Genomic DNA, 22731 nt, shown 5'->3' with positions numbered 1-22731 from the left:
TTGATTGGAATAAATCTTCTGCTATGAGAGTCATAATATAGAAAGTTATCTTTATTCTGCTGAGAATAAAAACCTTCAATTGCAACTATGACCTAGTGCAACCATTAATTACTCTGCCAAAGTTCCCTAAAAGAATCTGCTCATCCCCTCCTCTGTGTTAAAGGACAGCATTGTCCACTTCAGCCTCTTGGGGGCTTCACCAGCACAAACTTCCCACCTTCCACAGTCAGATCTTTGGTGTCTAAGTTTATTCCAAGGTGTTTAATCTCTACAAGTGGCAAATCCCTGACATTTCACGAGGTAGGGCATGTGTTCTACAAGCTAGAAGATGCACCAAAGCCAAAGGGAACCCCTTACTCGTACCTGGGCATGCGCCATGAGGGCTTGCTACCTGCACTGTACTCATATTTGTTATTCAGGAAAAAAAAAAAAAACCTAAACAATCAAATCACTCTTTCAAGATAAAGTTTAAACATTCAAGCTCAGATGTATTTCAGTTTTAACAGCTTATGGGTGAAATTTGTGGAGGAGGTAGGCAGCTGAACAGACATGAGCAATAGTAACTGTATTTTTGAGATAAATGATCTGATCCTTAATTCACTAAACTTAGAGTTATTATCACAGCTTACCAGGGGTTTAAATATCAGGGGTGAGATATGTCTCATATTTTTCCCTTCCAGCTGCTGAATTTTCCTGAAGCTGGCAGGCCCACAAAGCATTCCCAGAGATGTAGTAGCTGTTCAGGAAGGTGCAGAGACATGCTAGTCAACTGCTTGCACTCAACAAATGGAAATCCTATATGGACCAGAATAACACAGTTTTATAGGGTGTTAAATGCCGGCAGGCTTGAAAAACAAGGTTAGTTGCTTGCTAGGCCTGATAGAGAAGGTTTAATTTGCTATTAGCCTGCATCACGAATGATTTCGTACCATTTTAATCACTCTTGCCCTGGACATTAACTCTGAGGAAGATACCTTCACATGCTGCGGGGTAGCAGGGAATTTGCTTCTTACCACTTGTTTTTCTGTTTTTTTGGCTGTCTATTCCTGCACAGCGTTCGAAGGAGAGACACCTGGTGGAGCAGCGCACCTCCCCTGTGTCCGTCCATCGTTCCGCTGTCCCTTCACCGCTCCCTTTCCCCGGAGCCTTGGCAGAGCCTTTGTGTCGCGCACCGCTCGTCTGTCCCTGCCGCCTGTCGCCCGTCCCTGCGCGCAGCCACAAGGCACGACCCCTCTGCCACAAAGCCGCTGCGACCCCTCGGTGACAGCCCGGGTGACACAGCCCCGGTGCCACAGCCCCGGTGACAGCCCCGCCATCCCGCGCTGCCCCCGCACCTGCGGACACCGCCCGCGCCCCCGGGCCGCGCTGCCCGCCGTGTCACGGCGCTCCCCGTCCTCCCCGCCCACCATCTTCTCCCCTCCCAGACAGGCACGGCCGAGCCCGGCAGCCTGCCTCCGCCTCCCTCCCGCTCTCCTCAGATGCCCTTTGCAGGGTTATTATTACAGTTCGTGGCTGCGCTCTGCCTGCCCCCCCTCCCCGCCCGCCCCTCGGCGCTGCGCAGCGCGCTGGCCGCGCTCCCCGCCAGGGCTGGCCGCCGCCCAGGGGTGCGGGATCCCTGCGGCCCGGAGCCAGCGCTCCCCGCTACCCGCTCCCTGCCCCGCTCCATCGCCTTCTCCCCGCTCCATCGCCCGCTTCCCGCTTCCCGCTCCCCGCTCCCCGCTCCCAGCACCCGCTCCCCGCTCCACCGCCCGCTCCCAGCGCTGCCCCGGCGGGCCCGGCCGGCGGCGGGGCGGGCGCTGCCCGGTGCCTCCCAGACAGCGGGGGGAACGCGGGGCTGCGGATTATTGCAGACTAAGCAGTCTGGCGCTGCAGCATCGTGCGGGGGGAGGCGGGCGGGCAGGGTGAGTGTGTGTGTGTGTGTGTGTGTGTGTGTGTGTGTGTGTGTGTGTGTGTGTGTAAAGGGGGGATGGAGCTGGCAGCTGGCCAGCTACCATCAGAATTAGCTCATTGTTCAATATAACCAGTGCTGGCAAGCAAAACCCAGCCCGGGAGAGGGAACGGGGGGGGAGACTGGGGGGGGGAGCAGAGAGAGAGACTTTCCCCCATCCACCCCCACCCCTTTTTTATTTTTTTATTTTTTTTCTCCGAGGCTGCACTTTGGAAGAGGTGCAGTCATTCTTACCCACACCCCCTACCCTCTCTCCACTCCCCCAACTATAAATTCCCTTCTGTAGCATGCTGCCCTTTTGTAATCCACATTTGTGTTTCAGATCATGTAGAAAGGACAGAAAGTGAGCAGGGAGCGGGGGCTTTTGTCTGTAAGTATATGCAATTCCAATCCACAGAATTTTATTTTTTTTCAATTAATCCCCTTTCTCTCTCTCTCCCTCTCCCCCCTTTCTGCTTTCTTCTCTCTGTTTTCCTCTGTTTCTTTTCATTTCTTTTTTGATTTCTTTCTGTCCTTAGCTGGACTTTGCTGCGGCTTGGCTTTCCCCTCTCGGTGCACATTTCCAAACAGGCTTTTTTAAGGAAAATGAGAAAATGTGCAGTATATGTATCTAACTCTTTGTCTTTGTGCTTTAAGGCTGGATTTCTAGGCTGAGGATTTTTCTGCACACATGCAAGGGGAGATGAGAAGTGATTTTCTAAAATGTTTCCTTTTTCTGGGTTTTGCACTCTGCAAACACCAAAATGCATTTTTGAACCTAATGCACTTGGCTTTGTTAGCATGCATGCGAGGCTCTAGGATAGGTTTATCATCTCCTTTCTTCTCCCTTGTAAAACGAATCTCCCTCTTCTCCGCCCTGACACTGGATTCCTCTCAGGCTGCTGGGGTTTATTTTTGGAAAGCAGTCATTCTTGCAACAGCATTCTGTATTTTTGCATGTGCAGCAGTTAAATGTTGGGTGGTTCTTTTGAGAAAAAAACAAAACAAAACAACCAAACCAAAACAAACCATATTTTGCTGAATGTGTAGTGACGTGCTGCTTTTTCAAACATTTCTGTGTATGCTTATGGATATATGAGTTTGCAGTTTTAAATTCAATATGTATTTGTGTGTTTGTGTAAACATATGACTCATACCTAATTATATTTCATACATACATGCTATAGGTAAGAAATACGTAATAATAGAGGACAACTTTCAATTTATTTTTTTTTATAAGAAAGCTGATAAAGGAGATATGCTACAAATTCAGTCCATTAAGAGAGTGATAATTTAAGGTAAACGAGGTAGGACCTACTCTTCGTTTTTTTTTCTCTCCCTGTTTAAAATAGGGGGTGTGTGTGGAATAGAGAGAGGGAGAAAACTGGAGGTTATGTAATGCAGTGCCATTTCCAAAAATACCTACTCTCTGGGCTGTTACATTCTGTTATACTTGTTCCTTGATTGCAAAAACCCACACTTAGTAGTATGCTGAGGACAATGGACCACAAATTACAGTAAATACAGACTGACAGTTTTTTGTCCTCTTGACTGATTTTTACCTGTGTTAACCATTACGTATGGGGCTCTTCAGAAATATACCCAGTGCTAAGAATAGCACAGGGTTCTGCAAATCCAGGTACCAGGGATTCCTTTGTCCTATATTTAAAGCCTACAGACCACTGAAGTGCAGAGGTGCATTATATATAAGCATATGTGTGGTTATAATAATTTGCATGACTTTAATCTTAACCACTGAAGCTTATACTTGGTTCACCCACTGTTATGCTGGCAAAAAAAAAACCCCAAAACAACAACTTTTAACTATTGTGACAGTCAGAATTACTTTTTCCTTCATTTTTAATTTTTTTAAAATTGTTTTCAGATTGTTCTCCTTGTGCTACTTGAGAGAAACTGCAATCCCAGGCTTAACAGAACCTAAAAATGGTAAGAATTAGTTGCTTTAGCAGAGTATCAAAAATGTTTTTTGTCAGTACAAACCTTATTTCCTTCTTCCCAATACTAATTTATAAATAGGACCTTAATGCGACATACTTTTTGAGGCTATGGGGACTTGCCATACAGTAACTGATGTACTCTGAAAAGCTCTTTATGTTGGATCTTTTATTTTCTTGCATTTTTTGAATAAAAATCTGAAATCTCTCTCTGTGCAGTAAGGCTTATTAATTGAAACAAGAAATATTTTAGTTATTGTGAAAGATACACATCATAACACATGCAGCAATACATGAAGACAAAACAATACCCAGTAATGCCAACACTAACACTTTTCTCCCAAAAAGAAGAAATAGGTGAATATTGCACTTCATAAGTGAGAAAGATTTAATGTTAGTCTGTCAGGGAAGTACATAAGGTACAAACTCAATTTTCTTACTAGGTTAACCTTCTGAAAACACTAACATTCTTTGTGACACAGTTCTGTTCTAGAAAAATGTTTAGGCCTCAAACCTGACTGAACTTACAGGCACTTGTTTGGAATGTGTTTAATGAACAACAACCTTTTCCTCCAGTGCTAATTATGTTTGTATTTTTATTGATTAAAGCCCATTTTTTATACTCTGAGACACCACTGCTGACAAGCTCCTGATTTTAAGGACATTCATGTAAATACGGTATTCTCTGACTGTCTCAGAATCAGCAGGACAAAGATAACAGTATTTTCTTAGAAAAAGTGCTCAAAGCAGGCATATTTTATTTAGATTTTTTTTTATCCTATAGAATTCTTAGTCGAGGATGCAGCTATCTCAGAAGCATTTCTAAATACATATGCTAGCAAGAATGTGATTATTTTGGATGCTACAGGATAAAATCATGATCAAACCTCTGTTAATTAGTATTGAGCAATGCTTTAAGTAACATTGCACAGGGCTTACATTAGCACAGAATATTTTCCCCAGTGTGAGGTTCTGAGGGACACTCTTATGAGGATTGGGTAAATTGCATTAATATTATCCCTATCTGGGTCTTTGGAGTTGTTTAGATATGGGGGAGGGGTGATGATCAAAGAATGATTAAAATGAGAAAATATGTACTCTGTTATAAAGGCTTTGTTTTTGTTTTTGTCTCCTTGTTTTATATCATTTCTATCTGCAAAAATAAACTTGCAAATTCTGGAGTTTTAGTCTATTCTGGAACATACTTTCATCAAAGTGCTTTGCTCATCTGTATATAAATGAATAGATGGGGTGGGGAATTAAAAGGGAAATGATTCACTTAAACTGTGAATAGAAATCATGTTAAAATACATGTTGTTCATACAACTGTGTGATATTGGACAAGGCAATGTTTTCCTACCAACACCAAGGTGACAATCAACCCACATTTTAGATGTTATACAGGCTGCTGTGGGCAATTTATGCCTATCTATGGAACAAAAGATTATTTAAGTTTAGTTAGGCATAAAATAGGCACTGATTTCTAGCAGTAGATGGTTCTATAAATCCAGCAAGGTTCCTATAGTAGCCAAAGAAGTCAGTTTTGTAAAGCCAGTCTGGGCCAGAGCATAAAATACAACTTAAAGCTATCCAATTGGAAAAAATAAAATGTTGTTACCCACTTGTCTAGTCCCATCATTTGCTTTGCAGTGTAACATAAATACAAACTTCACTCAGCTGTTTTTAAAAGTTTCACTCCTTTTTTGTGATCAAAATGAAAATGTACTATTAGGTTTTACCCCAGTTTGCAAGACTATTTAAGATGTGATACTTGGCAGAATCTCTTCTCCTACCACCACCCTTTTTTTTTTCTTTTTTTTTTTTTTCCTATTTCTTTCACTTCTGGCACACTAACACTGAATGTAATTCTAACTCAGACCAGTGACACACTTTCCTTGCAGCAGTGGACTTGTCTTTGGCATATTTCTTCTTGTATTAACTGCAAGTGTTTCTCTAACCATTCTAATTTGGAATAAATACTCTTCTTTGCATAGCAACACTTTCTACACACTGAAATATGTGATGATGAAGGTGCTTACTTTATTTTTAATATCACAGTATGTGCAAAGGCTCTACTCTGCTCTCACTGGTCAGTGAAAATTTAGCTATTGTGTTTCAGTAGAGTTAGACATTAAAAAATGGTGGAAAATGGCCTTCTTATTCCTTTTCCAGTCTGAAAGCTCATTAATTATTTAGCTAGGCCTACAGTAAAATTTAAAGTGACTAGAATAAACTTGTTAAGTGAAAACAAATGAGTTCTTGGTTTAACTTCACTGTGTTACCCTCTTACTAGATTAATTTTCTTTTCTCATAAAGTGTTTCTTAAACATTTTAAACAAGTAAAAGCAAGTTATTTAACACATTAGTTTTCAATGCTGTTCCTCCTTTTCCCAGACTTGGAATTAGAATTACCTGATCAATTAATCAGTCTTTTTTGCACTTGTTTAATAATAATATCCTCAGTTTCAAGAGAAACAGAAAAGCAGAAGAGCGCACTTTCTATTATTCTTACAATTTTAACTCATGGACATTTTGCACCATCTTACACAAGGACATTTGTTGTTTGAAGATCTGTCCTTACTTCTGCATAATGTGTTTCCTTAAGTGTCTACCTGAAGGAGGAAAGAGCCTTTTATATTGATATGCAATGTGTAAAATCCTGAGGTAACATAAGTGGTCTTTTAATTTGAAATGCTAGAATTTCTGTATACTACCTTTGTGGCAAGTGCTGAGTGTCATGAAATATAAACTAAAATTTTAGTGTTAACAAGGGGAGAAAAAGGGTTCTAACTAAAAAAAAAGAATTTTTAAAAAAGAGTTTGTTTTAATATCTTTTTTCTGCCCCATCCAGTCATTAAAAGTGATTCAATCATTTAAAAAAAGGAACTTACTAGAAGAGTAGGAGTAAGGAAGTATAAATTCCAGTTTTCTGTAATCTCAAAGAAGGCTCTTACCAAAACCAGGAAAGGATTGGGTTTTGTGTTGGCTGTTTGTTTTGTTATGGTAAATATTAGTTTTTAAATAAAGAAATCAGACCATCATTTAAGAGACTTAGAGAACTGCTCTGTTTATTTGCTTCCAGAGCACTCAGGTGTGTCCTTTTCTCCTTCTTGTAGATTTTAATTTAAGTTCTGGGAGCTCACAATGTCAGTGCTTAAGGAATTTAAACTGACAGCACGAATAATTGTGTATATCGGTAAATAGATCCTAAAGAATTTAATTTTGACTTTTCTGAAGGTAAACAGAAGATAATCTAGAGCCAATCATTAATTTGCTCCTGGCTTACCACAATGAGATAGCTTTCTTGTCAGGCTATTTTTTTCTGGGCTGGCTGTTGCACAGTATAGCTGTGTCATCCCAGAGTAAAAAGGCTCTGGAAGTAGGTCATTTGGGCTGAATGTTTCCTGTAGTGCATCCTTGCCTGAACTGCATCAGTTCTGAGGTTATTCTGCCATGTTTTGTCATTTACATTCCCTGAATTTTATAGTCTTACTTTGGGGAAAAGAGAAATGGGGGATGATAACCTTTAGGGGCAAAAACAGTTTGGAGAAAAGTTCTTTGTTAAGTCAGAGGGAGAGAAAAGACAGACTGCATTTGGTTGAAGAGAAAAGAATCACCATCCCATTTAGTTTTTTGTTTGTGTGGGGTTTTTTCCTAGTTTGTAGAGAAATTTATAATATCATTTACGTTAGGTGAAGATATTTATGAAGAAAATTTTGTGCTTAAGATTTCATCCCAGTTTAATCATTACTAACCTTTTCCCAGGGAATTACATGCAGGTGTCATAACACATTCTGTAGTTTTCTGTGCCCCTGGGCTGGAACAGCTCTTCATGATTTTAGGATTATTTGTGGAGAATGGAGTCTAGAATTGGTCTGGCAGAGGCAGGCATTATTTGGAACCTTTTATAAGCTCTGAGAAAAAAAAAAAAAAAAGCAAGGTAATAAAATGAGACATTATATCCAGCCTATGACTAGACACACACTGGACAAAAGCAGCTCTTGGTCTGGCATGAGAAAACTCATACCTGGTTGATTACTGCCAAGCCTGGTACTGGAACTGGAATTGGATTCTCTCTGGTAAGTCAGAGCCACACAGAACCTGGAGGACTGTCAGATCCTCTTTGATTCATGTGTAGCATGGGCAGAATTTGGTCAAGAGAAGTAATTGTGAGGAATGAAAGCAAAATAGTTTTGGCCATCTGAACATGTATATTGTGCTTTTTTATTGTGCTTATGTAATGTGCATGTTATACATTGTGTGTAGTTTGCACAGTGCTACTTGGTTGCTGAAAATGCAGGGAAAATTAAAGCTTTGCCAGTTTACAAAGTTTATAAGCAGAAATACAAACCAGTTTTTGCAATACTTCTGTCAAGCCACCTGTTCAGCTGAGCAGAAAGCAAACCTTTACTTGATTATGAGTAGAAAAGCAGAGTTTAAAAAAAAAAAGTAATTTTTGCCCAAAGCTATAGATACCGTGGATATTTCAGTGGTACAGCTCATATGCACATGAAAAGACAAAAGCTTTTTATATACTTGTTTCTATGCAGTCAGAAACATGCTCTGGGTGCTAAAATTTTGTTAATCTGCCCCAGCATACTCTATCTGAACCAAACCGTTTTGCACATGGGAAGGGAGGTTTATGTAATACTAGGTCCAGGAAAAATGTTTACTAATTTCTTTCTCAAAGGCTGAAATTTTGGAAAATCAGAATTAGGAAGATACATCTAGTAACACTATAGATAGGATATTGGTTTTTTAAGGCCTGGGATCTAAAATAATCAGTAACAGTATTTTTTTTTTTGCCTGACCTTGCTATACTGCCGCTTCATACCTGAATTCAGATCCTTGTATATACTGAAGAGATGGGAAAAGGATGACACTTAATTATTTCTAGAACAACTTCATAAACATAATTCAGTTTGCATCATTGACTGGGACAGGATATTTTAATAAACATAGTTTTAACTGTTTGTATTTTGGTTTTATTTCAAATATTTTTTTCCCCTCATTAAACCATATTGATTGAGGGCACGATCTTCAAAGGTGCAAAAATATTATTTTCAAATGTTTAATGTAGAATGATAGTATGAATCGCTGTTTGAGTGTTACATGCAATTAGATTTGGACTTCTGGTCTGGCAAATTCATAGTAGCACTGCTGAATGAATCCCTGTGTACATGTTGCTGGGAGGATTCCTGATGTTTCCTTCTGTAAATACTGCATTAAAACAAACAAGCAAGCAAGCAAAACCAACCTGCCCTCAGAATAAGTAGGATTTTCTCATCCTCCGGGAAGAAGTGTCTCTGGAATAATTTTGTTAGCAGTAACCCGATTATCTCTACTAGCTTGGCACACTTATGTGGGAGCAAGTTGAAAAAGTTGTAAGAAATCTGTGCATCCTCACGGGAGGTGGTAAAAGCCTTGGCTTAGTACACATATTGTCAGAAATAACCCCTGGCACCTTCCAGCACTGATGTTTAGACGGCACACTTTGACACCACAGAGCTACTTAGAAAGGTCAAGTTAGAGAGAAACAAATCTTCCTTCTTTGCTTTAAAATGACTGTGATAAATCTCCATCATGAAAGAGTATGGGTTTACACAGCTCCTTAGATGAGTCCCAGAACCTACAGATATTTTATTACTTTTATCTTCCAGAACATCCATGATACATTTTGTGTTTTTGTGTCTGGAGTAACACTTAGCTGCATCACCATCTGCCTAGAACAGGCTGGTAATAGGGAGGCTTCAGGTAAATGTACCACACTGCTTTCAAGCACTAGTGAACAATCAGTTGCCCTCATTTTATACCTTTTAATGACATAAGTAAGAATTGGCTCTACAATGTGGTTCTGTCTCCCGTTTCCAAGAGTATGGCTGGGGCTGTTTAATACTTGCCTGCAAAACACTGCTTGGGCAAGGGGCTGGCACCTGCTGAGGGGAAAGAAGGGCTCTTGTGGCTGGGCTCTGCAGGAGCAGTGAGCTTACCTGCACTTGGGGAACACATCCCTGCTTGGATTTCTGCTCATCTCTTTGGAATGTGGGGAAAATCCTGTTGAAGTCCAAAGCAGTCTCTTGAGCCTTCTATAAGTTACAGCATTCAGGCCATTAATTTAGAAAACACACAGGAAATTTTTAAAAAGAAACACTTTTTTGGGGGGGAGACTGCTTGGTGTATGTATTTTGTCTACCCAAAGAGTGGAGGGACAGGTCTGAGAGGGCACACAGGAGAAGCATTATTCTGGTCTGTCACTTTTCCTGTTCTTAAGGATTCTCTTACTGGCCACTTTTCTTGCCGGACTTTCCATTAAGATCAAAACTCATAGAGTGAGGACAATGGACTAAATAGAATTTTTGGTCAGCCTCTGACCATGCTCCTTTTCTTCCTCCTCTGTAGCTCAAGTATTTTGTCCATGTCAGGTATGAAACTACTGAAAAACAACTATGCATCCTTTGGTCCAGAATTTTTTGCTGCCATGCTATGTGCCCACCTGAGTTTATAACAAGAAACTTGCTTATGCATTTTGTTCTGCAGTTACCATTAGGTGTAGATGCAAATGGTTACTAATTAAGGTCTACCTTATTGTACTTGAGGAGCAAATTACAAGCTCCTAAGTAATTAACTGGGAACTAGAGTATTATTTCAATTCTCAGCCTTGTTGCTGTTGTTGTTCTGTGTGTTGCATGTCAAGGAAAACAAAAAAAAACAACTGTAGTACAGAGACAAAATAAATATGTGGGGCTGCACTGGGTTCTGAGTTTGGTTTTCTGGATGGCTGATCTGCTTATTTTGATTTCTGTAATGTTTTGCAGTTTTGGAGAGCATACACAGAAATTTACTAAAGGAACAAAGTAATTTGCAGCCATTATATTTCTTGATGGAACTTTCCACATAATATACATTTTCTTTTTATTTTCTCTGAAATAAATGTATTCTTTCTCTTTCAAGAAGGGCAACACTTTGATAATGAGCATCTTAGTAAAATTCATTTATTCAGTAAGAAGTTGGAGGAGCATTTATGACTGTTCAAAATGTACTGCTTGATTTTTTTTTTCTCTTATTCTCTGTATGCATGGTAAATATTAACAATGTTTTGCAATTATTTTTGTGTATAAATGAAGTAAAAAAGCAGCATGACAACATTGCTGCAGGATTTATCCTAACTGGTGCAGGAAAGTGAAAATTGACCTCCCTTCTTTACATTCTTTACATTTACAAAATTGCTTTACATTCAGGTGTTGTGGAGTGGATACCTACCCAGGGAAAGTTAGAAAGTGTTTTCTATAACTAACCTCATTCAATCACATATGTTAGAATACAGTTCAAGTTTCTGTGGAGGGGTTCTTACTGGATAACAAATTGGGCAGAAGTCTTATATATACATATATATATACACACACATATATATATGTATGTATACATATAAAACATACAGCCTGTATATGGATGAGGACAGGAATGAGTCTCTAGAAGAAGCTGATACAGATAAGCCAAGGTAGAAGACTGCATAGGAGCAGACACTTCAGGGTAACCTCAAGAATAAATGCTTTAAGAACAACAAAGGAAACAACAGATGACGATGGGTTTGTAGGAGAAGCTTTTCCATTAAAATAAAAAAAACCCAAAACTATTTCCAAGGTCACTTCCTTCTGCTGGGTAGGCAAGGAGCAAATTACATCCTATTCTGAGAAATTGACAGAAATTGCAGAAGAGATGCAAAAGGACTGCAAAAATCCCCAAATACCTAATAAATAAACTTTATAATTCACTTGCAGTGTGGAGAGGGGGATGCAAGGAAAAGCTTGCTTGTCTCATTTAGGCCTTTTCATCTCTATGTGGTTGTGAGTTTGAGTCATCAGATGGGGAGGAATAAAAAGCAGCAGTAATATCTTACCAATGAAAAGGAAAAGACATCAAAAGATGCTGATGCAGAGAAGTCAAAGGCAAATTCAGGTGTACAGCTGTCTTGCCATTTTCTGCTGATGTACTGCCAAGTATTAATTATCATTGCAATGGCAGGTAAAGTCTCACAAAAAGGTGTGTCACTTGGAGCAATCCCAACTGCAGGATCATGATGTAATTTTTCATCAGTTCTCTCAAACCATTTATCTAACCTTCTTTACTGTGTGGAACTAACAACTGAAATAAATGTAAATTATTGATTTTCCCCACTGTTTTTTTGATGTTCATGGTACTGATGTGAAAACCAGGGATGACAGAAAAATCTGCTGCCCTGACAGGATACTGAAATCATGAACTCAGGTTATTTGGGATGACTGTCACTGAATCTCAAGCAGAGGCTCAGACTCGTGATGCAGAGACACTGAAAAAAGCAAACAAGTTCACAAGTTCACGAAAATTGTCAAGCCTCACATCTGCTAAATCACACTTTCACAGCATTTTTAAATTATTAAGCTAAAGTAATGAAGTTGCACTTTCATTTGAGCAAATTTTGGTTTCTGCTGTTTGCACAGGGAAAGCTTCCTCAGTGAGCCTGTTCCAGAGTCAGCCTCTCACAACAGTAGCATCCCATTTCATCATGAGCACAGCTTCTTAAATATAACAAAGGCTCATCAAAACTTCAAGGACTCATTGAATTTAGGAGTAATGATGAGTACTCTTGATGTAGCCTTGTCATTGCCCTCTCCAGAAGATCTGGAAAATAAAAGCTGTGACTGATAGAATACTGCTACCCAACTAAACTCTTGTAAAGCAGCCACCTTTCAGCTGAGAGTTGCTGTATGTATTAAATCTTGTGTGCTACGTTAGGAACACAGTGGATATTTGTATTTTATACTTTCATAATCTCCCCCTTACAGTCTTAAAAATAAATTACTGAGGATGGGAACATTAGTTTACCCCTTGCACTGAAGCGAAGACTTTGATTCTAGCACAAGCTTTCCCTCCAGTTTGGTTTAAAAAGAATAAGTGAGGTTTTCATTTACAAAATTATTTATTTAGTGCTTGAACAGTGGTGCAGTAAGATTGTTTATGCATTTGGATTGTGATTGTGGGATGTTGGGTAGAAAGAAAATGTTTTACTGCAGTGGGAGGCATTTCAGGGGATTGAGAAGTACATGGTAGGATGTGCTGTGAAAAGTACATCTACAGCTCAAACTAGCTGTCAGCTAAGAAATTTTAAAGAAATGTGGGTACAGAAATGAGGAGCAGTGTTCCTTTTTGGCTATACAGCCAAAAGTGGCTATACAGCCCACTCTCAGGAGGAGGGTGGCCTCTCTCCTCTGCTCTGGATTAAGCACAGAGGGCACTCAGTCCTCACAGCTGTACAATGTCATTTTGGTGCTGCAGAGAGAATGAGAATGCTTTCCTTCTTTTCCACACACACCTCTGGTCATTCTACTCCCATGTTCCTCAGCATGTGGCCATCTGTGTCTGCTATTACACTGCTAAGCCATATAGTAAATTTTTTTCTTATAGGTTTTTTTTTTCCCCCCCTTTCCTAGGTAGGCTACTGCAGAGTTGTTGGACATGGTCACCTTTTATTTGGAATTAGGACCTACAGTACTTGTCATCATTTCCTTTTTGTTTTCATTCCCCCTGCATCCAAATTGCTTTATAAGACAAAGAAGTTACCTGAAGATTCTCTAAAAGGTGGTTGCTGATTTACTCAGAGCAGTTGCTCTTCAATAAACTTTTAGTTAAGAAATCAACAGTGCAGTTGAATACCACTGTAAGTCCTGAATGAGATTTGATTACAAGAATTTCATGATGGTTCACATGGGGAAAAAGGAAAAAAAATCCAAGGACTTTCTCAATTGTTTCTTAATTAGAAAAACCTTGGGAATTCTTACAGGAGTATGCTCATTTTAGTAAGTTTAGCATACCATAAATCTGGGAATTTTTTCCTCTTGACAGATTTATCTGAATATTTGAAAGATGCTCTTAGTGAACAGGGACAAAAAGTGGGTACCAAATCAGTTTTAGCATTTTGATGTGACTAATAGAGTATGCTAAGTTCAGCTCTGTTGAAATTGTTTTAAGGCTGGACAAAAGATTGTGCTCCCCTACCATTGTTTTTAAGAAAACACAGCTTAAAATGAAATAACCTAGGAATTAGAATTTTGAAATATTGGTAAAACAGAGCAAGAGCAAAAGAATTTCTCAGTCTGTTAGCCAAAGGAGTAAAGTAGACTGTAGTAGACTGTACTGGTTTGGGGAAAAAAACCCCAAAAAACTAAACAACCCAGAAAAACTATCAGTAGTTCTGCAATGTGAGAGAGCTGGTAAACGGACTAGGCATTTCTTTTCCTCCACTTCTGCTCTTGCTTTAATATTAAATTGTATTTTTTGTATTTTTTCAGGAGACTGGGGTCTACAAAATTGAAAGCATACTCATAGAGAACCCAAAATTCCCAGTTTTCAAGTTGGCCTCAATGTTTCAGGCAGAACTGCATAGCAGAGTCTCAGGTAGCCCTTCCCAGATTTGACAGCTCATGGATGAAGCTTCCCGGCTTAACTGTCTGGCTAACGAGGATCAAACACTGAGGCTATCAGTGTGACTCAGCATTATGCAGACTTGCAGTAACTGTGGTTTTCAATCCATCCTAAAGCTCAGTAATTCTGTTCTGAATCCTGATACTTTGGTTATTTAAGCCAAGCCTGCACTTGCATAACAGTCACACAGGAAGCACTAAGAAATGAAAATTTGGTGTGTATCAATGGAAGCATTTATTTAGAAGTGTTTGCTTCATGCTAACAGCTGGAATGTTGTAACCCTTACATCCTACTCTGTAATGGAGCAATGCTTTCCTCTCTCATAGCTCATCTTGCAACATTTATATCACTAATTTTGCGCTGCTGTAACTGAATTCATGTTCTACATGTTTTTCTAATACCTTAGTTACCAGTATATTTGAACTTCTAAGTAGTTTCTGCATTTATAAAGCACAGCAAGGTGTCATGTTTTTGTTTTTGTTTTTTGTTTGTTTTGTTTTTTCTGCTGAATTAAAGTAAATATTCAGTGAACTTTTCTACATCAGCATCTTTGTTTCCATTCCAGAATGTTCCTCCACTTGGCCAGATTCTAAGGCATGATTCTCCAGCCTTTCAGCATTACTCTCAAGGCAGATACCTAAAGTTCTTTGTCCATTCAGGACTCTGGTACAGTCATAGCAGAACAGTCACTTCATGTGAAATAGGTCCATATGATTATTATCTATCAATATAGGCCTTAGTGTTTGTTTTTGAAGAAGAAAAAAAGGATAATATTGGTGGGTTTGTTTGTTTGTTTGCTGTTTGTTTTTTTTTTTACAGAGAACTACTGCAAAAGATAGTTTTGGCATTATGTGGTGTATTTTGCAGGTAGTGGTAGGATTTGGGGTTAATCTTTTTTAACCCTGGAGCACAGTTGTGAGCCCATCTTACAATTTACACCTTTTACCTCCTGCCTCATTCCCAAAATCCACCCTCAAACTGCAATTCCTCCAAGTTTTTATGAATTTAATTTGAGGATTCCTTTCTTTTTCATCTAACTTTGGGTGCTTATTTTATTCCTATTAGGTTGTTCATAGGGATAGCATGGCCTATAGGCTAACCTAAATACACCGCAGACTCCATGGAAAATATAGAAGTTTGTATTGATGATATTGACTAATTCTGTATTCTGGTGCTTATGTGAGCCTCCCATATACATTTTGTATACTTTGCTAGTGTGAACAGCACGTTCTGTGGTAGAGCTGAGCTCCTATTGCTATTTCCCACCACGAATTTCCAAGCAGAAAGGACGACTACACAATGAAATCAAGACACGATTGCAGAATGGGCAACCAGTGATTAAAAATAGCAACAGAAGAGCTCAGACATTACTTAGTATCTTTCATTCAAATGTTTCAAATAGTCAGAGCGAACATTGACCCATTTCACAGAGTGCACTGTGCTACACATTGGTTATTTTATGTCAAACACACCCAGAGAGCAGAACTGGTTTGTCTGAGACCTCAGACATGAAATAAAGCTGTTGTTTTAACCCATGGGAAGCGCTGTGGTTTGTAGTGCAGAAAAGCATGGGACACTGTACAAAGCAGGTACTGCCTTGAGCTCTGTGTTTTAAATTTCTCTCTGTCTCCTGCATTATAGAAGAGCTCAGTATTTTCTGTTGGGAAGAGGATTTAAGTAATCTTCCAATAATTTCTTTAGGATAGAACTAGTCCAGTTTTGATAGCTCGTAGTCAACATGCACCTCCACAGAAATGAAACCTTTTCTCATGTTTCAATATATGCACAGGAGCAAGCAGGTGAGTAAAACCGGTCCAGCATTTACTTAACTGACAATGAAAGTTTTGATTCCCAAAGGGCAAACAAATCTGAATAGTTTAATTTATAATGGCTAGCTCAAAATACTGACAGCTTGACATCCCAGCACCATGTAGAGAGTTCAGTTCACCAAACACAAGAGCTCAGGAGAAAGATCCAGCAAGAAAATAAATTTAAGAATTTTTGTAACATGTAACATGTACCTGACCACATCAGTGTTTCTGAGGCTGAGATGAAGAGATATTCTGATCTTCATCTTGAAGCTGAGAGGTATTAGCTTGGTATTTACTCACTTTAACCTCCACTGTAGTCAGTGCCCAACTTTAGGTCTCAACCTATTTTACATAGAAAAAATTTCCTGTAGACATAGTAGGACAGCACCTTAACTGTTAAATCCTGCTGCCAGCTATTTTACTGTATGTGTTTTATAATGTGTTGGAATTTCTTTAATGCAGAAAATACAGGGAGCTAACACAGAATTATAATTGTTTCAATGGTCGTACAAAGTGACACATTCTAGTTCACCACTCCTTGTGAAAGGATATCAATGCTGTGGTGCTCTTCTCACCTGCAGTCTTCAGCAGAGATAATGAACTTCATTAAACAGCCCTTTACCAGTGATCTCTGGCAGAAGGGAATGGACATGTTTTCTCACAATATTCTCATTAGTACAGACATCCTCTATAAAGAATTTATTGGAGAAATTTAAAAAATATCCATCCTTACTCTTTAAATTTTTTATTTTTTTAAAAGGTGCCTGTTGAATGTAGATAAACATAAAACAATATAGTTGGAATGCTCTAGGGACAGATGTTGTCATGGATACAAAACACATGTACTAAACATTAAATACTCTGGGCCAAGTTCTACTGACATTAGACTTGTTTTATTGATGTGGTCTGTCACATGAGCACCATTGCATTCAATGAATCTCTCTTTGTTAGTAAGATCTTATATATATTTCTGTCACTACAGGTTTATCAACCAGGTTCAATGACTTGGGTAAAGCAGAAGATCTTTCCAACCAGCCGTGGGGATGGGGGATTTCCAAAGGTAAAGTTTTTATGTAATTTCTTTTGCATAATAAATAGTTTGCTAAAATGAAAGTTTTCAGAAAAAAAAAATAAAAATTGAAAGTTCAATGGATTTAATTTTAAAACCACTTCAAGAAAGAAGCCAACTCTCATGATTTTATCACAAGTCTCATATTACTCTGTTTTTCTTAAAGCCTTGGCTCTTTGCACCATGCAGTTAACTGAAGATCTCAGTTTTCATTTTATAATTATGTTTTTACCCTTCAGGCTTGCAGAAAACATGGACTCTTGCTGGCTGCACACCAGAAGGAAAACATACTAATTTTCAAAGGCTCATATTTCTTAAGCCTGTCTCATGATTTTACAAGTTTGACATCTGAGTTTTGAATGTTTAATTTTGGCAATGCTTTCCTAGCAATGCAGATGAAAAAGTCAATGATAATGCAGCAGGAGGAACTGGGTTGTCTTTTATTGAGTACCTTGCTTGTGCTTTACCTGGCTTGAGCAACAAGCACACAAAGTGTGGCAGTTTTCATCTGAGTTTGACAAGAAATACCACAATATAAAGGCAGAAGGTGTGGCTCATCAGAATGCATTAATAGGATTTTACTCTGTTACCTTTACTGGTTTAATAAATGTGAAACTGGACATGGAATTCCAGTAGTGAAAGATAGCAGATTACACAGAACCATGTGATGTATATGTTTTATTTTCATATTCCCTTTTAATTACTGGCTCAAGAAGGTAAGTAAAGAAGACAACACATGGAAAATGGTTTTAAGTTTCAGTTATTAACAAGGCTTCAGCTCTGTTAACAGAACTTTGCTGCAGTTCCATTTGGGTAACACTGTACATTCCTCTACACTTTTTCTTCTGCAAATTCTAAAGTTTATGGATGGGCTATTTGCAGCCTCATGTGCCAGTCTTTAAACTAACATATACTGCAGTACTGCCATTCTTAGCATTCACAGTATTCCAAAAGTTCAGCTGAGAAGGCTGGTAGCAGTGCCAGAGCATGACTAATGTGCTCTATAGGGTCATATTTACATCAAATTAATTTGCTAATTTTATGAATCAGCTGTGTGTTAACTAGACAATTTTTATTCAAAATATTGTTAGAAGCTTTCAGTAAATTGTCATTCATCATTAAACAAAGTTTCTCCTGAAGCACAGGAATGAGGCTGTGCACTATGTGCAGCATAGCAACAATGCTGCATTATATTGGATTTATGAATAGCTGGGGGTTTGTGCTGTACATAGCTTAAAATAAAAGTTTCTCAGAAGGGATAACAGTTTCTCAACTAGCCAAAACATATTATAAATCTCTTTCCCTTTTCAAGTCACTGGATTCTTGTTTTTAAAGTACATGTTTTTTCCTAGCCTTTATGTAATTCTTCAGAAGATATTTGGCATGTGTTGGTGCAACAACCAGTTTTTAGAACTACCTCCAAATTTTATTTCACAACTGAGATTCAAAAGCAACTTCAATATTAATTGCACATAGTCCAGCTTCCAGCAGAGCATCATCTTTAGCAGAAACTGTACATCTTTGGAAAATTCTTTCATTTGAACTATAATATTAATTAGGATAAATTGGTGAAAAAAACTGCAGAAAGTTTTTGTCCTCCAGCTGAGCACTTTTATCTACTCAATGGTAAACAGCTTGAACTTCTGAAAGAATAAAGTAAAATTGATAGATTTTTAAAAACTCTTATTTGAGCTGAAAGTGTTGGGTTGCTTTTTGTTTTTTTTTATAATTATATTTTCATACAACCAACGAATGTAAAAGGCTTCAGTTCTTAATGACAGTTTATTTCCAGACCTAGAAGGGTCACATGGGACTTTCTATCTCATGATTGTATGGCAGGATTTCAGGACTGAGATTGTTTTCACAGCTGAAAAGGAACTGCCCGACACAATGCTTTTGGAAATTTGCCCAGACCTTTGGTCTGTGTGGTGTGCCTGTTTGCATGTGTAAGTTTCTAGTTTTCCCTTCATATCCTTTAATGATACACAAGCAGCAAATTTAGTAAAACAAAAATAAGTAGAAATACTACCATGAGGATGGAATTTTCTAGAGTGCTGTGAGGAAACATGTTTGTGTAGTCACTAAAATTTAAAATTTATTTTCCCATTTTGAAATTCTTGCAAGATACCCATATTGGCTCTAGCAAATACTTATTACAACTCCTTACTCTTCTGCATATGTACTGACCAAATTCTGCTCTTTTCCTCCATTTCTTGATGCCCCAAAGGAGCAGGTCACCAGCTATCTCCAGGAAGGGATTTTGCTCTGTGCTCAGCCTGAAAACCACTCCTGTGTGCAGTGCAGAACCCCATGGGGAGCTCATCTGCCTAAAAGTAGAATTTATCCTGTACACTGGGATGAAGACATGGGATGGCTTCATTCCCAGCACAAGTAAATGTAGCAAGTATGAACACCCCAGTGAAAATTCTGGGTTTGAAGAGCCAAGAAAGGAAAATTGCTGAAAATTGCATTTTATTTGTCATTGGGAAACTGCCATGTGTTTAATTCTTAATTCAGAAATTCACAACTCTCACATCAGAAAAAAAAACCAACCAAATTTGGAGAAGATAACTTTAATTTCTTAAACAAAAATTGGTGTTGATATTATGTGACAAACACATCCTAAACAATATGAGCAATAACACCTTTACAATTCTTACCACTTAAACACAAAAACACAGATGATTTTTTTTTTCCCCTTAAGATATATTACTAGCTAAACAAATTATTTTTATTTCAGATTCCATAGTGACATATCATCAGCAAAGTACTTTAGGTATTAGGTGCTTAGCCTTTAGGCTTCATTCTGAGGCTTAAAATGAAACATATATGTGAATGCTGTTTAAAAACTTTGCTGAATAGGCACAGTTAATATGTATGGCTAACAAAGACCTGTCTGAGGCAGCTCGCTCATATGGCACACCACTTCCTTACCTACTCAGAACAAGAAAAGAAAGCAGTGTTTTTAGTGTGCTCTTTTTGACAGATTATTATAGGAAAGTGACTTAATGTATGTTGGTTGGTTAAACAGTAAGGTTTTTGAAGAATTGGAGGTCTAGCCTGGGAAAAGTTCTCTTAGTATTAAGATCATCTTTCATAAATAAGATGCACTTTTATGTTGGATCTTTTGCATTTTTTGCTTCTAGGACACATTAATTAATGCCCAAGTGAAATGTTTTTCTCAGATGCTGCAAGAACTGCCTGGTTTTCAACCAACCCTTTGCTCTCTGCAGCATCAGGTGATTCAGTCATCTTTAGAAGATGAACTAAATATAGGGAACTACGGAAACTTTATGATGAGAGAAGGGAGCACCCCAGCAAACAGAACCACAACTAATACCACTTTCTCCTCTCCACAGGGAAATCCCCCTATCTCAAAGGAAGTGAATCGCAAGAAAAGTGAGGTGGAGGGGACATCCCTGGCTCCAGCAAGTGGCCATGGACAACATTTCACCAAAATCAATTACCTCTACTCTTTTTAAACATTATTTCTCCATTCATATTACATATGGTGTATGGGTTTGATGAGGTCATGGTGTCATATATTGGAAATTGTTTCTGTGTAAATCATCAAGTGTAAGAAGAAACTACGGGACTCTGAGCCTTGCTTTAGAGAATAACAATGGACAAACATGTACCATAAAAAATAGTTTTTAACATTCTAACTCAAGCGAAAGCTCTCAGAATTTCACACTGTGAATCCATGTTTACAAACATTACAGGTGGGCCCTCAGGCCTGGTTCTACCACAGCAATGTCTTTCACTACTCAAACTCCACAGCTCACACACAACCGGTAAACCACTCTCTCCATTTCCAACAACCCAAACTGCTTCTTGCAGAGGCTGAGAGTCCCCCTTTTTTTTCATTTAGATGTAACAAGCCTAGTAGTTTATTTTCATTGATGGTCTGTATATCTCTATATTTTATCCATGTACTCTTTTGATGTATAGAAGTAGTATGAAACTCATGGTTTCCTTGTGGTAAGTGATCGTGATGCTGCCACGGGATTTGAGACACTGATGAATGGTGCTATTTTGGACTTTAAATATGCTCCTTGGCAAGGTAGCTCTGATGGAGTTATTTTTTATTTCCATGTTCTGAGAGGGTGTTGGTACTTTGTTTTTCTGAATGTTGTTCTTTAGACTGGACTGACTTGTTTACTTGTGTCTTCAGTGTGGCTTTCTTATTCAGTGCTGTAGGTGAGTAACTACTTATAGTGTACAAGTGAGGAACTGATTCCCTATCAGTGTCCACTCACAAACATGCAGTTATAGTGGGAGCAATCACAAAACTGTAATTTTCGTAAAATCTCCTTTCTGACTCCTATCCACCTTATGGAGAAAGATGAGCAATAATTTTCCACCAACTTCTCAAAATCTCTTGATTTTTGTCTTTTTTTCTTACAAGCCTTTTTTAAAGAAGGGACAAGTTTTAATGTCCTCTTCAAATCCATAAACTAGGGGATATAGTAAGAAAAATACAGCAAATTTCTGGGAAGAGAAGTCCTAAAGGGGAAAGAGTACATTTCCACAATACTGTCAACATGTGGACTTTACATTTTTGTTCTTGCTCCCAATCTACTATAAATACAAAATAACACAAACCACAAAACTAAGCAGTATCATCTACTCATGGAGTGTTGTTGTGTTAGACACAGTCTGAAAGCCCACCTTAATTTTTTATATAATTCTGTCTTTTAGCTATTCCTTTTACAGGGCAGGCCTTGTTCTGAACTGTCTTAGCTTCTGACTGTTAAAAACCAATGCATGCACTGCACTTCTAGATTTCTTTCCTTTCCCTACCTTCTGTGTCCCTTTCCTTGTACACTTTCTTTTCCAATAGAATAGATATGTCTGCTGTGCTGTATATAGAGCAAGAAGTAATATTCAACAGTTGTGGCATTTATGTATAGGTGCAGCTGTGTACTGCTGAAAATGCAGGCTTTTGTAACAATGTGATCTTTAATAATGCAAGTACCCAATGTATTTTAGCTATTTTAGTAGGTTTTGTTCAATAAATATGCAAGCTCTAAGGGTGGCTGTGACGTGTCTGTTTCCTTATTACAGTTAGGGCAGGGTCCCAGTTACCGTTTGTTTTCACCTGTTCTTTTCCTGAATCCTGAGGTTTGTTTCAGGAATGTCTGCTGAAGTAAAAGGTGATTTCTTTTGCCTCTTGCTAAACAAGAGCTATCAAGATAACCTAAATGCCAGACCTGGATCTGGCAAACGATAGCTTGCTGGACAGTGGCAGTCAACATACTTGGCTTCCTACACTGCTGAGTGGCTGGGTCAGATGTGACACTCAGTGCCATTTTTAGTAGCCCCAGGAGGACACTCTGGGGCTGTGCATGGCAAATACAATATGTTTCACTTACCACCTCTGGTAAACTGAATTAAAAGGTAATTTCACATGTGTGGGTAATTTGGTTTAGAATAGTGCTGATACAGTCCTCTCTTAAAAACACTTTTATTGGTGGAAAAATAGCACACACTTTGCTAAGTTTTAGAACA

At 38.6% G+C, this 22731-nt stretch overlaps 1 long non-coding RNA gene across 2 annotated transcripts; it reads left to right on the top strand.

Annotated features, from left to right (window-relative positions):
* Positions 1 to 2092: 2092 nt before the first annotated feature.
* Positions 2093 to 22257, top strand: LOC107198286. 2 transcript variants are annotated; one of them, XR_001518904.3, is made up of 5 exons: positions 2094 to 2166; positions 2271 to 2318; positions 3813 to 3874; positions 17134 to 17211; positions 20580 to 22257. It is a non-coding gene; the product is annotated as an uncharacterized LOC107198286 (long non-coding RNA). The 2 variants fall into 2 exon arrangements; XR_001518903.1 differs by having other exon boundaries at positions 2093 to 2318.
* Positions 22258 to 22731: the final 474 nt, after the last annotated feature.

This window comes from Parus major, chromosome Z (genome assembly GCF_001522545.3).
Source record: "Parus major isolate Abel chromosome Z, Parus_major1.1, whole genome shotgun sequence".
NCBI lineage: Eukaryota > Metazoa > Chordata > Aves > Passeriformes > Paridae > Parus > Parus major.
The sequence above is the reverse complement of the archived record's forward strand: the minus strand, read 5'-3'. Positions and strand labels throughout refer to the sequence as shown.